This window comes from Belonocnema kinseyi, chromosome 5 (genome assembly GCF_010883055.1).
Source record: "Belonocnema kinseyi isolate 2016_QV_RU_SX_M_011 chromosome 5, B_treatae_v1, whole genome shotgun sequence".
Classification (NCBI taxonomy): domain Eukaryota; kingdom Metazoa; phylum Arthropoda; class Insecta; order Hymenoptera; family Cynipidae; genus Belonocnema; species Belonocnema kinseyi.
The window spans coordinates 708,286-725,671 of NC_046661.1; the positions used below are offsets into that span (position 1 = coordinate 708,286).

Here is a 17,386-nt window from a genome sequence, read left to right on the forward strand (position 1 = left end):
TTGATATTATTAAATCTTTCACAAACTTCCCTTCCGAGCTCGTACCTTAGACAGAACACTGTCTCAATAATACTTACTTCTCGAGCAATAACTGATTCTACGAACAAACTTCAGGGGCAGCAATGGGACCCCCAATCTCACCTGTAATAGCCAATGTCTTTATGGAACGTCTAGAAACTAAAATCTTCAACCAAACCAAATTTCAACGAGAATTCTGGTTCCGTTACGTTGATGACACATTTGTCATCTGGCGACATAGACGAGAACAACTAAATAAGTTTTTAGATTTTATCAATCAATTACATCCTAATATCCAGTCCACCAAGAAAATAGAACAAAACGGAAAATGGCCTTTCTTGGACGTATTAGTTTACAAAAAATCTGATAACACATTATGACATGAAGTTTACAGAAAATTCACGCATACAAACAGTCATTTCCTCCACGGCTACCTGCGTACCCTTCCCCTTCCAGTGTGCAGCGGCAACTACCCCTCATTGGATTCGAAGATGCTCCTGGTCCTTGATGCTATGTCCCCTGTGGAGATAATCCCTTTGTCTTCCAACTTGTATCTATTTCTATATAAAGTATTTTAGGATGTCGAAGAAAATCATTGAAATATAGAAAATTAGAATAATTCTTATCTAATAAAGTATAAATATGATATATGAACATTTTGTGGACGATAAATGATACAATTTTCTACATTTGGTCCATTATATACATACAATTCAATACAATTATAAATAATAGATAAATAAAAACAATAAATACAATTTTCCACTTTTTAAGTTATGGTGGGTTAATGATTGCTTCAATTTCACAAAAGTAAGTGTTTAAACAAGTTATCATTATTGTTATTATTATTATTATTTATAAAAATGTTATCTTGCAATAATTCTCGTATGTTGCAGTTTTTTCTACAACATTTCACTTTTGGTCTACTTTTAAATTGTGATGAGATAATAAATAACTTAAGTTAACAAACGTAAGTGTTTCAAGAAGTTATTATTTTGTAGAAATTGTTGATGTACGTTGTTTGCTTTAGGGTTAAGTGAATTTATATCAATTAAGTTGTTTCACGTTTCGGCCCACAATCGTGGCCTACGTCAGTGAGTTTTAATCAAACTTTGAAATGTACAATTCTCAACAGCTTTACTAACGAAAAAAACAATAGAAAATTTATTTTGACTCACTTCAATAACTCAATGGGGAGCTTATGAAAATTCAATATTCTACTTGAAATTGTTGAGAATCTACCTATATTAGAATTTTTAATGAATGTATAGGCGTGAAAATGGCGAGGAAATGGGTAATTTGAAAGACAAAGGCATTATATTTATGGGGGACATAAAAGCGAGGGCCTGAAGCAACTTCGAATCCAGTGAGGGGTAGTGTCGTTGCGCAGTGGAAGGGTAAGGTTTCGCAGGAAGCCGTGGAGGAAAAGACGATCGCCCCCCTTGTATAAAGAGCTGTCTGCATAACAGATAAAGATAACTTACAGAAGAAATTACAAAACATTAAATAAATCCTAATACAGAACGATAACGCAAACAAACAGATTGATAAAACAATAAGAAAACCACTCAAAAAAACAAGTCAACACAATCCACGAAAGAAAGGGAGCGAAAAATGACCACCAGCCTACCCTACATCCAAGGTGTCACAGAACAAATAGGAAGAATTCTCAACAAACACAACATCCAAACCATATTGAAACCACTTGCGTAAATAGGACCGGAAGAGCAGTGAGCCAGCGTATTAAGGAACATGAGAGTAAAGTCAGGCTAAAACATTTCACGCAATCAGCATTAGCTGAACATCATATTGAAACAGGACATAACATTTTATTTGGCGAAACAACAGTCATTGCAAAAACACACAACAAATTTCCAAGAAAACATAGAGAAGCAATCGAAATCTTAAAACACCCTGATAATATCAATAGGGACAATAGATATAATACCAATCCGATTTGGCTTTCCGTTCTCCCGGATTAAAGAAAAAAAGAATTGATTGGCCAATCAAGTTCGACCTGTCCCCACCGTTGGGCGCTCTGGTCAATAACAGGCATCGTAGAGAGTATACGTAAGAACAACATTACCTGATACCTCAGTTTCAGGTCAGCCCTGAAGATGTGAACTGCAATGTTCACGAAACGTCAGCAAACAATTCGTAGTTTTTTACACTAGTGAAACCCGAAATATTTCTTTTTATCAAAATGAATCATCGTGAAAGCATAAAATCTATTAATAACTTCACTGTCATTTCCCAATTTTCAGGTCCAGCGGCCAACCTGTATTTGCATTGATGACAACGTGTCATTTGTAGCTCTACACTAGCCGCTCAACAAGACGACCTCCGGCAAGACGACCCGCTCAACATAACGACGGGTGTTCGTCGTCTTATTGCTAGTGTGTTTTCTTTTCATTCTATGTCTGCGCGGCTCTCCCACCACTTCCCCCCATGCAATGGTTCTCCGCGATGAGGAGGATGAGGCTAAGCTCCGTGCGTAACTTCAGACTACGCTCATCCGCTCTCTAGAGATGAGTCTTCTAACGCAGGATTAATTTTTAATCTAAAAAGACGGATTTTCTATACAAGTAGAAGGATTTAACAAAAAACAATTGAATCTCCGACCAAAAAAGATGACTGATCAAAATGATTGATTTTTCAACAGTACAATGAAATTTTTAACCAAATATCAGAATTTTTAACAATATAATTAATAACTTTTCAAACGAAAAGGGTTAATTTCAACCAAAAAGATATCACTCTTTAGCAAAACAGTACAAAATAGATTAAATTTTAACAAAATAATTAAATGTTTCAGCAATAGAGATACGAAAATATTAGAATAAATCTTTATTAAAAATATAATTTCAAACTAATAAAACTTGTAACCAAATACTAGAAGTTTCAAACAAAGAGGTTAATTCTGAACTAAAAATAAAATAGTTGACTTTCCCATTGAAAATAATTAACTTTACCAAAAAAATATGACTGGAAAAGTAGTATAATTTTCAATAAAATAATTAAATTTTCAAAAAAAGTTAGTATATTTTTGTTTCTGAATGTATCTCTGTTGGTTAAAAATTCTACTATTTGGTCCAAGTGTTGGAGTTGCCAAACTAAAAATAAGAGACAAGTAGATAGGCTAAACTTGGTCTGGCTAATAGATTCTCTTACCGACATTACCGACCGCGTAAAAATTAAATCTTTATGCTGATATAGTAATGAAGAAAACGTCAGACATACGATTGGCAGACTTTGTTTTTTATAAAAACTAATGGATTGTTTAGACATTCCATAAATATGCGTCACTCCTCTGCAATCGTTTTGAATTTATAAACAACTGGATTGTTTAAACCTTGCACAACTATATATCACTCCTCTCTAATCAGCACAATGATATTTGTTGATAACCAATTTATTGGAATTCATCCCCTTTGAATTTTACCGACAGGAACCTGATATGATATTTTTTCTAAACAAGTTGTCAGTGTAACGTAAGACACACGTCAAATGGTCTTTGATATTATCAACAAGTGTTATAATTTATAATCAAATTTAATATTAATTCCAACATGAAAAATTAGGTCACTGTTAAGGTTCCATGGGAACAAATTTGTAAACCATATACCACACATAAATGTTTAAAACGTTTAATATGCGTTAGCATTATCTATAAAAGGCACAGTGAATTGTTACGAAGTTCATTTACAAACGTGTAATCTAGGTGGATAATATTCACATATTATAGTGATTTTTTCGAACCTTTCGTGGTTATTTACAACTTTTCCGGATTTTTAAAATTAGTAAAAGTTGAAGAATTTCAAAAACAAAAATCAAAGTGGAGATTGAAGGAAATTATAAACTTGCTTGTAAATATTAATAAATATGCACCATTTCATGCAGACCTATCAACTTTTATTTCTTTGCCAGATTTTATTAGAAATAAGAAAGCAGTTGTAAATATTATAAATTATGATCCATACTGATTTCTTTGGGTAGTTACCGCAGCGCTGTATCATACGAAAAAAATCCAACTTTAATACACTCTTATCCCCATTTCAGTCAAATAAATTTGAAATATGATGAAATAGACTTTCCAATAAAATTAAACGATGTCCCCAAATTTGAAACAATGAACGGATTAAGGATAAATATTTATGGCAAAGAGCAAGGTGTAAACAAAAATAGGAAAGAAATTGTACCTATTTATATGAGTGAACAAAATGTTGAAATACCCGCAATTCATCTGCTTTTGACTGAAAAAATTAATATATTTATGATGATGATGATTATGATGATAATCCAAAACTAGAAAAAGATAAAAATTCTCATAGTGTTTTTCACTTTTCATTTATTCGTAACTTATCACATCTAGTAAAATCACATTTTTTAAAAGCGTCCAATCCAATGTTTCTTTGTGACCGGTGTCTATGTCATTTCAAGTATGAAAACTCAATCGAAAAGCATAAAATTGACTGTATGAATTTAAATAAATGCAGAGTGATTTTACCCAGAAACAATGAAAACATTTTAAAATTTTATATTTAAAGATAAAGTTCCTTTTGTAATTTCTGCTGATACTGAAAGTTTATTACAGCCATTCAATGATAATTCAAATCTTAATACTCAAGCATATTTAAAACATACTCCCCACAGTGTTGCGTTCTATTTAAAATGTTTTAAATAAATTAATAAAATTATGATGAGTCTCTTTCTAAATTTGAAAGTTACAGAGGAAAAGAGTGTATTGCATGGTTCATGAAAAAATTGCATGAAATATCTAATTTCATAGATTCCGTTATAAAAAATATTGTACCTATGAAACCTCTAACATTAGAGCAAGAACTAGAATTTATAATAGCCAAAATATGTCATATTTGCGAAAAAGTTTCAACGAGGATGATATAAAACATCGCGATCATAATGACATTTCAGGAGTTTTTAGGGGTGCAGCCCATCGAGGGTGTAATTTGAATTATCAGATTACGCACGTAATACCAGTAGTATTTTACGATTTATCAGGCTATGACGCACATTTTTTTATCAAAGATTTAGCCACTACTTTTGATGGTGTAATTAAACTTTTACCAATAAATAAAGAAAAATATATATCTTTTACGAAATTTCTAGATGGAATAAATGTTTGTCTTAGATTTATTGATTCTTTTAGATTTATGCTGAGTTGCCTAGATAAATTAGCATCTTATTTAAGAAATGATAAGAAAAAAATCACGAGGAAAAATTGTAAAAGTGACGATGAATTCAAACTTTTAATTAGAAAAGGAGTATTTCCCTATAATTATATTGATAACTTTGATAAATTAGAAGAATGTCAATTACCCGCAAAAGATTATTTTTATTCAGCACTAAATGATAAAGATATTTTGATTGAAGACTACATGCATGCATGTACAGTTTGGGAAACATTCAACTTGAAAACTTTAGGTGAATATTCAGATTTATATTTGAAAACGGATATTTTACTTTTATCCAATGTTTTCGAGAATTTTAGGGACACTTGTTTTGCAACGTATAATTTGGATCCTTTACATTATTTTACCGCACCAGGTCTAGCCTTCGATGCAATGTTAAAATTAACAGATGTTAAACTTGAGTTGCCAACTGATATGGAGATGATACTATTTATTGAAAAAGGTATTCAAGGTGGTGTATCACAATGTTCTAATAGATATGCGAAAGCAAATAATAGGTTTATGCAGGCGGATTTTTATGAAAGAATTGAAGAGTCATATTTAATGTATTTTGATGTTAATAATTTATATGGTTCTGCAATTAGTGAATTTTTACCATGTTTTCATTTTAAATGGTTAACTGATGTTGAAGGATTCGACGTATTTGAAATATCTGACAATTCACCCATTAGTTGCATACTTAAGGTCGACTTGAATTACCCAATTGAATTTCATGATCTCCTTTATGCTCTTATGCCCTGCGCACTTAATACCCCCCCCCCCCTTCCAGACTGTAACATACCAAAGTTAATAACTCATTTACTGCCTAGAAGAAATTACGTAATTCATTTTTAAAAAAATAAGAAACATTACTTGAAATTCGGAATGAAATTAATTAAAATTCACAGAATATTGCTATTCAATCAAGAACCATGGTTAAATAAATATATTGATTTAAATACAGAGTATAGAATAAAATCGGTTAATGATTTTGATTTTTTTTTATAAATTGATGAACAATGCGGTTTTTGGTAAAACTATGGAGAATGTTAGAGATCATAAAGGCGTCCAAATTTTGACGAGATGGAGAGGAAGATATGGAGCTAAAGCTCTAATTGCAAAACCAAATTTTCATAGTTGTAACATTTTTAGTGAAAATTTGGTTATAATAGAACTTGATCGACTTCAAGTTAATTTTAACAAGCTTATTTATGTAGAGTTTACCATTCTGGATATTTCCAAATTGTATATTTACAATTTTCATTATTTTTATATAAATAAAAATTTTAATGAACAAACTAAACGAGATTCAAAACTATTTGATACCTCAGATTATCCTGAAAATAATATTTATGGAATCATATTAGCAAATAAGAAAAAATTAGGTCTAATGAAAGATGAAAATAATGGTAAAATAATGACAGCATTTATTGGGCTGCGTTCAAAACTATATGCATTTAAAGTGATGGGTGATAAGAAAGAGAAAAAAAAGGCTAAGGGTATAAATGCTTCTACATGAAGTTTATACTATAAGACAGAAGTAGCGAGCTCTTAGTTGGCAGGATGATAAGAGGATGTTTCTTTCAAATAGTACTAATATTTTGTCTTGAGGTTAAAAAAAACTATAAAGTAAAAGAATTTTTTTAATAATATAAATAATCATTTCTAAAGGGTTCTAAAATTGTAAAATCTACAAATTTAGAATATTCTTTAAACCGTTCTCTCATCGACTTCAAGAGAGGCATGGGCATCATATTTCTTTCAACATTCATCAGATCCAAACGACCAAGTTCATTGTCTGTAATTCTCTCTCTCTGTTACTCAATCGATGAATTCTTTACTATCCTCTTTATATAAACAAAATTAAAAATATAAAGAGCCCCATAAAACCAGAAGTAGCTTCATTTCTCATCTAAGAAGTTCACAGTGCTCATCATCGGACTCAAGCGAGAAAAAGAATTCACCATCAATACATCAACATTTTTCATTGAAGATTTAAAAGTATTTAAATTTTTTCAAATTTGAAAATGTTAAAAATTTTCGAATTAAGAAAAATGGATTCTTCTTTAAAATAACTAGTAAAACATTTTTTTCTATATGTTTCAGAAACATGACTGACTACAGGACCATTTTAACTGACATAAAATTTCTAACTAATTAGCTGTACCTAGCAGGCAGTGATGTAAGAATGGCCGTACTCTTTACCGCTATTGCAATGAAGGAGGAGAAACTAAGATCGGGGGAGCTCAGAATGAACGATGAAGTGCTTGTGCGATTTGCGGGAATTTCAACCGAATTAATCATGAATGGTGGTCAATATTGGTTTAGAGTCATCCATATTGTGCCCAGCGATGACATATCAACCGCAAATGAAAGCCTGCTGGCTGACAATATTGCGTATTGATAATAGATTTTATGCTTTCAGGATGATTCATTTTGATAAAAAGAGATATTTCGGGTTTCACTCGTGTAAAAAACTACGAATTGTTTGCCGACGTTTCGTGAACATAGCAGTTCACATCTTCAGGGCTGACCTGAAAGTGAGGAATCAGGTCATGATGTTCTTAGGTATACTTTCTACGATGCCTGTGATTGGCCAGAGCGCCCCACCGTGGGGACTGGTCGAACTTGATTGGCCAATCAAGTCTTTTTTTAAAATTCCGGGAGAACGGAAAGCCAAATCGGATTGGTATTATATCTATTGTCCTTATTGATATTATCAGGGTGTTTTAAGATTTCGATTGCTTCTCTATGTTTTCTTGGAAATTTGTTGTGTGCTTTTGCAATGACTGTTGTTTCATCAAATAAAATGTTATGACCTGTTTCGATAGCCAATGTTTTTATGGAACATCTAGAAACTAAAATGTTTAACCAAGTCAAACTTAAACCAGAATTCTGGCTCCGTTACGTTGATGACACATTTGTCATCTGGCGACATGGACGAGATGAACTAAATAAGTTTTTCGATTTTATCAATCAATTACATCCTAATATCCAGTTCACCATGGAAATAGAACAAAACGGAAAATTGCCTTTCTTGGACGTATTAGTTTACAAAAAATCTGATAACACATTAGGACATAAAGTTTACAGAAAACCCACGCATACAAAGAGATACTTATATGCCTCCTCTCACCATCACCCATCTCAAAAACAATCGGTCATCAACTCCCTTGTATACAGAGCTGTCTCCATAACAGACAAAGATAACTTACAAAAGGAATTACAAAACGTTAAACAAATGCTAATACAGAACGATTACACAAACAAACAAATTGATAAATCAATAAGAAAACGGTGGGGCGCTCTGGCCAATCACAGGAATCGTAGAAAGTATACCTAAGAACATCATGACCTGATTCCTCAGTTTCAGGTCAGCCCTGAAGATGTGAACTGCAATGTTCACGAAACGTCGGCAAACAATTCGTAGTTTTTTACACGAGTGAAACCCGAAATATCTCTTTTTATCAATATTGCGTATTCTTTTCTTCTACAAGACGCCTGTGTTCCAGACCAGTGGATTTTAGAAAATTTAGTGCATGATGTGAGGGCGTTTTGCATGGTTGCAGCTGCAATTGAAATATTTGGTTTTTTGGCCACAGAAGAGGATAATGTGTCCGACTACATCATCTTACAAATAAATCAAGTGAGGGCAGAATTATTTATTGGAGACACATGAGTTCTCTATTTTCTAAAAATGGAAACGGAGGATATAGCTGATGATGATGATGATGATTCAGGAATTGAGGATGATTTCGCGAGTGATCCTCAAATGGATACGTGTTAAATTAAAAAAATCAAAAGTGATAATATTCAAGTGCTATTGAATTTATGCGAAAAAAATGTAATACAAAATATTATTAAAAAAATGTCTAAATAAATAACTCCATTTTAAGTGTTGAAAAACTTTTATTACTATTTATTATTTCAATTTAAGTATATTTACAAGGAAATTCTTAAAAATTTTAATTCTTCTAGTTAATTTAATTCTTATTATACTTTTCATGCTTGTAAATATTTTTAAAGAAATTCCATATTTCCCATTCATTTTTCTTCTTATTTTTTATTTTAATATTATTAAAGTATAAAGTAAAAATGTTAAAATTAATTAAGAATAGAATTTTTAATTTAGAATGAGGTTTAAGAATCTAAGAACTTTAGACTTTAGCTGCTAAATATTTAAGGACTCAAGCAGTGGATAAAGACTTGATAGTCTCAACTCATTATGGTAAGTGATTTTTTTCTTTTCATAAAATTAAAAAAAGAAAAATACCTTGGAAAATTTCTTCACATAAAAAAGAAGTCTTAAAAGTCCTATGGGTTTCAATAAATTATGATTAAAAAATAAAGTTTAAAACATAATTTTTTTTTTAAGTAAATATTTTCAAGCACCTTTAAACGATAATTTTGAAAAGACTCTATCTCCTTAAGGTTTTAGTTTATATTAAAGACTAAAATTTGGAAAGTATAGACATAAGTTCTGAACTTAATAATCTTGGTGTTTTAGCTTTCAAATATTTTAGATTTTAAGAAGTGGGTGAAGACTTAACGAATTAAAAAAATGGTAAGTGCTTTTTAAAGATCATATAACTTTTGTTAATCATGGCAGTTTAAAAAAATAAAAATTATTTTGAACATTTTTGAAATAAGAACTAAGTCTGAAGAACATAAACTTAAAGGCTTCAGACGATAATTTTTAAAAGACTTTATCTCTTCAAGATTCAAAACATCTGTTAATGAGTAGCACTTGAAGTCCGATACTCGTTGCTAGACCTGACCTAAAACAAATTCTCTTGTCGGTCATTGATAAAGTCATAATCTTGAACTACTTATACCTACTCACATAACACACATGGGGTTACAGGAAATAAGTTAGTTTTCATGATCTATTTTGTTCCATTTATTTAAAAAGAAAGATCCTCTACATTTTTTTATATGACTAAATGCTTGACAATTTTGGTACAATATTTTTATACTAATTTTTTCACCACGCCACTAATTAGTTCATACTCAACAATATGGCCATGCAATATAAGACAACCTGCTGATGTTCTCGCAGGGAAATTTTCTTTTGCTTCAAATTCCAAGCGAATATCTACCGGTCCAAATTTCAATACTTCGTTTTGTTTCGAACAGTCAATTACCGTTAATGGAGCATATTGCACAAAGTCTTTCTTTGTACAAAAAAAAAATTCATGAATAGTATGAATTTTTTCACCATTTATGTAAGCTTCTTTCGTGATATTGCATTCAATTCTTAGACAATTTATTTTATTATCGAAACTGGTAAATCTGACACATGAAGTTTATTAGGTTCCAGTATTCCGTGTGTAAATCCCAACAAACGTGCAATAGAATCTGGGTGTTCAGAATTTATCTCACAATTACAATTAATTTCACTGTATAATGTGTTATTATTTAGATTGATTGAAATTTCAATCCTTGATTTTCCTAAAATTAGTTGCAAATATTTATTTATATCTTCTATTTCATAACTACCTGCAGGAATTGTAATTATTTCATTGCCCACATAAGATTTATTTTACCCAAACTCCACGTTTGGAATTGAATTAAAGGTTAGAAATTCTACAAGTCCCAGGGTGTAATTTTTTGGGGGTGAAAGTTCAATGGGTGGAAAATATTGACTTTCAAGAATCGGTGACCTTCCAAACAACGTCAGAGTACGAATTTTCAATTGACCACATAAAAATTTGAGACATAAATGCCCGCAAACATATGTATTGTAAGCTTGATGCATTTCATAATTATATTTTATGCTACCAACACCGAGATACTGAATGAGATCTGAAGGAGGCCTTCGCCTGCCGAAACTATCAAAATAAATAACTTCATCACCAGATTTTTTATATGCAACCCAATGTGAACCTTTTACATCCTTATCATCAAGATTTATAATGGCCTTTTTATTTTTATAAGGACCCCATTTAGGCATTTCATTTCTCATAAAAACTCCACGAAAATATGAAATTTTCATAGATTTTGCATATGTATGTAAATCAATATCGGTTAACGCTCGGTGTGGTAGCTTCACTATCAGTTTTTTGACTTACATTTAAGACCTAATCCTTTTTCGCGTGGTTTTAGATGGAGTCCTAGCCCCTGTTTGTATGGCTTTAAATAAAGACACTTTCCTACGGCAATCGATTCCATTTTTTATTATGGCGTTTATTTTCTTCTAGTTGTCGTTTCGCTGCATTTGAATCATTTACAGCTTTTGCTATCCCCGCAGCTCCACCAGCTAGCCCTCCAGTAGCATTAGACCAGCAAAGATAGGTATAAGAACAAGTAATTATGCCAAGTGAAGTACGATTAAATTCATTTATTTCATTTGATGATGTAGCTTGTGAAAAGCAAGATAACATATAGGCATATTTTTCAATGTATACTTAAGCATATTATACGTGATAATGTCAATTTCTTGGTATTATTCAAGCAGGATGAAATTAATTTAAAGCATATATATGGTGATCATGTTAATACCGATATGCATTTTGCAAAATTTAAGGAGTTGTGCACAGCCTGCTGGAATGATAAATATGGATTTATAGTTATTGATAAAGACAGTGAAATAAATAATGGTAGATATAGAAAAAGATTTGATTGTTTTATAAATTCAGGCGATTAAATAAAAAGGTTAACTTTTTGAATATACTTGCAGTATCTTTTTAGACTTTGCTCCAACAGCATGTCTTCACGTATTGGAAATTTGAATGAACAGAAGGATATTCTACATGAAATTTCTAAAGCAAGTGAAGCGATTCGTAAAAAAACATAAACTAATGAAAGTTGGTAGGGAGACAATTAGAAAAACTTTGAATGATACATTTAAACTTATAGTGACTCCAATTCAAAAATTAGTTGATGGTTTTGAAACTGCTAAACAAATTAATTCTACTAAAATTGAGGCTAAAAAGGAACCAGAGGATAATTTTGAAGAAAATGAAACTTTTGAAAACTTTGAAGACAGTGAATTATCTGGGAAAAAAGATGACGGAAAATGGATGATTGGCAACGAATCAATTTTATTTTAATGAAAAAGAGATTATTATAGGAGATAAAGTGTATACTGCAACAAAAGGTTTGCTTGAACTTCTGTTTAAAAAGGTTCCTGAGGAAACTTTTATAAGTACCAATAACTTTTCGAATTATAGAGATATTATTCTCTCAACAAATGCTCACAAGAAATTTTATAAAGCTGATGGAGCTGTTCGTCGTAATGATAGTTTAAAATTTCAAAACTTAATTGCAAAAGTAATGGCTGTACCGTCTCCAAAGTTCGCTAAAAGAAGCAAGAAGCGTATTTTGTTATGTCAAGGCTTATTGCCAAAGTATATGATTAGTGAAGAGCGTAATAAAATGGATTATATTTACTGGGATGATCCAAATGAATTAGTGGATCGCTTACGTTTGCTTTCAGCATCCCGAGCAGCTGGTAATCCTAGCCATACAAATGAAATAATGTTAATAATTGAAGAATTGCGTGAAGCAAACATCATTTATTAATCAGTGTTTCTGACAAACTTAATCATTCTCAAAAAGAGTATTGATGTTTTCGCACGTCAGCTGAATCAGGTTGAGATCGCAAATCGTGGTATTCCAGGTATTGAATTTCTGGTAACATATGATGGAAATTATAATATGAAAAACAAAAGGCTGTGTAATGTAGCTGGAGCTCAAGATCCAAGTGATGCGATAAATTTGGATCTGGTGCAGCATATAATTCAAGGAGAAATTAAGACCCTCTACGATGTTGTTGCATCACTGCAAACCGAAGTAGTTAACAATACTATGATAATTGATGTTCTAAAAGATTCTATTGATAGAAGTTAAAAAAAATTAAAAATTGACATCGAAGAAACTTATGAATTCGTACATCGCAATTCAGAACTCATTTCTCATTTAAACACCCGAATGAACGCACACGAAAATGGAAACAAAAAAACAGCAACTGGTGAGAGAACTCCATAGACCAGTTAGAAAACATTATAAACGAAGACATGTTGATAGTCTTGGTATTGACGAGACTTGGCAAGTGGATCTTGTTAGAATCCAACCGTACGTGAGGGAAAACAGGACCTTCAAAAAAATACTAACATCATTGATAGATTTTCAAAATTTGGATGGGCTGTTGCTGTAAAAACTAAAAGTGCTCAAGATGTAACTGCCGCAATGGAATCTGTACTGAAACAAGGTCGTGTTCCAAAAAATCTGCAAACTGATAGAGGAAAAGAATTTTATAATGCAACTTTTCGAAATCTTATGAAAACCTATAATATTAATTTATATTCATCGTTTAGTAATTCAAAAGCATCAATCTGTGAGAGATTTAATCGAACATTAAAAAATAAAATGTGCATGCAATTCAGTTTACAGGGAAATTATAAATGGTTAGAAATTTTATCAACATTAGTTCATTCTTACAATGATACTACGCATCGAACCATTTTAATGAAACCAAATGAAGTTAATGCTCAAAATGAAAGCAACATTTTATTGCAAATATCAAAAAACTTCAAAGTAAAGAGTAATGATAAGAAAACAAAATTTAAAATTGGAGAAAAAGTTCGTGTTAGTAAGTATAAACAAGTGTTTGAAAAAAGTTATACTCCAAATTGGACAACAGAAATTTTTACAGTACATAAAGTAAAAAATACGGACCCATTTACATATATTCTCAAAGACCATGAGGATCAGCCTAATGTTGGTGGCTGTTATGAGCAAGAACTATCTAAAGTTCAACATTCTGATATTTACCTTGTGGAGAAAATTGTTAAAAAGCGTGGGAATAAATTATATGTAAAATGGTTGGGATTTGATGAATCTCACAATAGTTGGATAAGTAAATTGGATTTGTAAAAAAAAAGAATTTTATTGTGATTATGTATATTATGTATTTATTGATGAAAATATATGATTTAATCAAATACAAGCCTTTTTTCAATTCATATAGTTTATGTAATCTCTTAATATTAATGCACGCACATTCTTAGCTCTAAATAGATGTATAATTTATTTTATATTTCAATCAAATGAATCCATTCCCAATATTTTTAGTTTTTGTAATAACAGCTTTAGATAAATGCTTACTATTAAATATAATCATCTCTGCAAATAAAGTATGAAAATCTATAGGATCTGTAAAAACATATTTTTTACAGCACTTTCTTTTTAATTTTTTATAATTTTTTTCAGGAATGATTCAATTTTTTCACTAATAACTTCGCGTTTACACCAAAAATATTTTGTGAAGTTTGAATTATAAAGTCCTTTGCTCGTTGAAACTGCTTCACTGACAACTCTCTGAATCGTTGATCGATACACAGGCTGACTTCCTTCAGGACGCTGAATGTAGAATCACGAATTAGAAAAGGATAATGCGAATCCTTGAATCCTTATTGCTCTAAGGACACCAAATTACCACCATGATGAAAACCAAAACGTAGAATAAAATTCGCAGAATTAATCAATCTTTTAGTCACTCCAGCATTGAAAAATGATTCAATATCCGTAAAATACATTTTGAATGTCCTCCAATCTTCAAAGCTCAGCGAGATGCTGCATCGCGGATGACTACATTCAAAATTCAACTTTACAGCTAAAGTTTCAGCGTTAATGAATGTAACTCCGACAATAACCTATTTGGTAAATGAAGCATTCAAGTTATATGTAGTTGCAAGCATCAGTTGATTCTGTGGTGCATGTACCATTTTCTAAAGTTTATAGAAAAAACACTGACATTGAATTTATTTTATTTCCTGTTCACTTTTTTACAAACTGGATGTGATTGTAATTTCCTCCAAGATACTCCATGGACAACTGATTCTCTTCACACATTTCCTTCATTTCTTGGAGATTTTGATTTCATATTCACCTTCCTCACACCCGCCATATCATATAGTTCATTTTTTTCCAGATCATTCAGCTTCTTTACTGGTAGAAGACCTTCTCCACATCCAAGTCTATTTAAATTTTCAAAATTCATTTTTTTTCAATTAAATTCAAATAGTTCAAATTTCTTATTAGATCTCGAATAATCACTCTCTCTCTCTCTCTTTAGTATTTCACGATCTTGCTTCAATTAATTTCTTAACTTCTTGAATGTGATGTAGATGAGTATTTATTCGACACTCCTTTTCTTGAGGATGATCAACGTATAACGTATTTGTAAAAATTCTTCATTAAAAAATGTGAGATTATCTACATAGAAACCGTTTAGAGGCATACATCAAAGAAAGAGTCACATTAATTTTATTAAAGAAATGGGAAAAACTCAGTGACGCATAGTTATGAAATGTCTAAGAAATCCTTTTGTTTATAAAAATAAAAAACCATCAAAACGTATGTCTTAAGCCTCCTCCAAAAAAATGCTGTAAAAAATATGATGTAAACTTCCTCTGGGTAAAAATCAAATTGATAAATTCCAATGAATTTGTTATTACAAACTTTCAAAGAGGTGCAATTGCAGAGGAGTGGCGCATATTTATGTAATGTCTAAGCAATCCATTAGTTTTTATAAAAAACAAAGTCTGCCAATCGTATGTCTGATGTTTTCTTCATTACTATCAGCATAAAGATTTAATTTTCACGTGGTCGGTAGTGTCGGTAAGAAAATCTATTAGCCAGACCAAGCTTAGCCTATCTACTGAGACATCATAGTTTGCATCGTTCAACACAGCATAGGTTCCAACGAGATCTCTTGATATTCGATAAATAAACATTAGTATTTTTGATTTCATAAAAATTGATTTTTAATTGGTATGTCTGGTTCAAATCTTCAGTTGAGGGCAATTGATGTTAACCAGTTTCTTTTTTATTACGGATACATTTTTGTTTTGTCAAAAATTAAAAAATAAATCAACAGAAAAATTTGGTAAAAATGGGACTGTTAAATATGAAAGAGCTGTAAGGCATCAAATTAATTCCTCTCTTTGCAATACTAATTCAAGTACGTAATGCTTCACGAAAGTTTATAGTCAAGGGCTGGATTTAAACGCATTGCTGATTTTGGATATACTTCAATAAACAACATAATATTGTTTGAGTAAACATAACCTCGTTTTAAATGAAAAACTTAAGGACTATCATCCTGACAGTCCGAACACTTTTGTGCTCTTAACCACTTATAAAAAACAATGCAAAATGTTGCCTTATTGAACAGTTTATAAATGTTACGAATCTAAGAATTAGGATTTCGATTCAGCTGCCACTGCGTAAATGTAAATGCGTATCCCGTATCGCACTGTTTTATCTCTCGAGAAGCTTAGTCACGTGACTAGACTGGACTCGACTTTCGACCTTAGGAAAAATACAAGTAGGACGTTCTTGCCTCCAACCGCTTAAGGTGAAACGGTAACTTCCTCCAAATAGTTTCAGCAAAACCACTCGCAAAATAATGCATTAATTCAAATTTTGTTTTTTGCACTGTTAAAAGTATATCGAAATCTATTGCGGGCTTCTCTTCAAAATTAATTTTTTTCATTTTTAAACATTTTTATTAACAAAATCTGAGATTATCGAATTCCGAAAATTTTGGATGTTAAAAATGTGAGAAGCCCGCCATGCGGAAAGTACTCATGAACATAATATCAATAAAAAAAGATTAAATTATTCATTTATTTAAACAAGGTTTTGCTGAAAACAAAGAAAAATAAACCAGGAAAAATTCTGCGGAAAACCGGTTTTTTAGTTCCCGGCTTTACCGCCAGTGGTCACTACTGATCTATTCTTGACTTGAGACTATCCTTGCGAAAACTGCAATGTCGATAACATTGGAGAACTTATACCTGCGTATACCTCAGATCAAGACGAAGCCCTCGCTTATGACCCCATTTATTCCAGATCAAATAATGTGAGATTCTTTCAGAAAGGTTTTCTTTCTGCCAAAATTCTTGAAAAATATGCAAAAATTGAAATTTCGATTATTTAATGTTTACTGCTACATATATTGATAAGGAGGGCTTCTTTCGAAATCAAATTATATCCGAAATTGCACTTTTAGTATTTAAATAAAATGGAAGTGATTATTGAGCAATTTATCTCTTGGTAGAGTTCGGTACAAAAAAGTTTTTTTTCTACCCAAACACTAGAAAAATAATGAAAAATTTGCACTTTTGTTTATTTAATTTTGATTGATATACTTTTTTATTTGGCGGGCTTCT

The 17,386-nt window shown here is 31.3% G+C and overlaps 1 protein-coding gene across 1 annotated transcript in view; it reads right to left on the reverse strand.

Moving 5' to 3' along the window:
- Positions 1-17,386, reverse strand: part of LOC117172823 (head-specific guanylate cyclase) — a 373,978-nt gene that overhangs the window by 174,341 nt on the left and 182,251 nt on the right. The window lies entirely within an intron of this gene.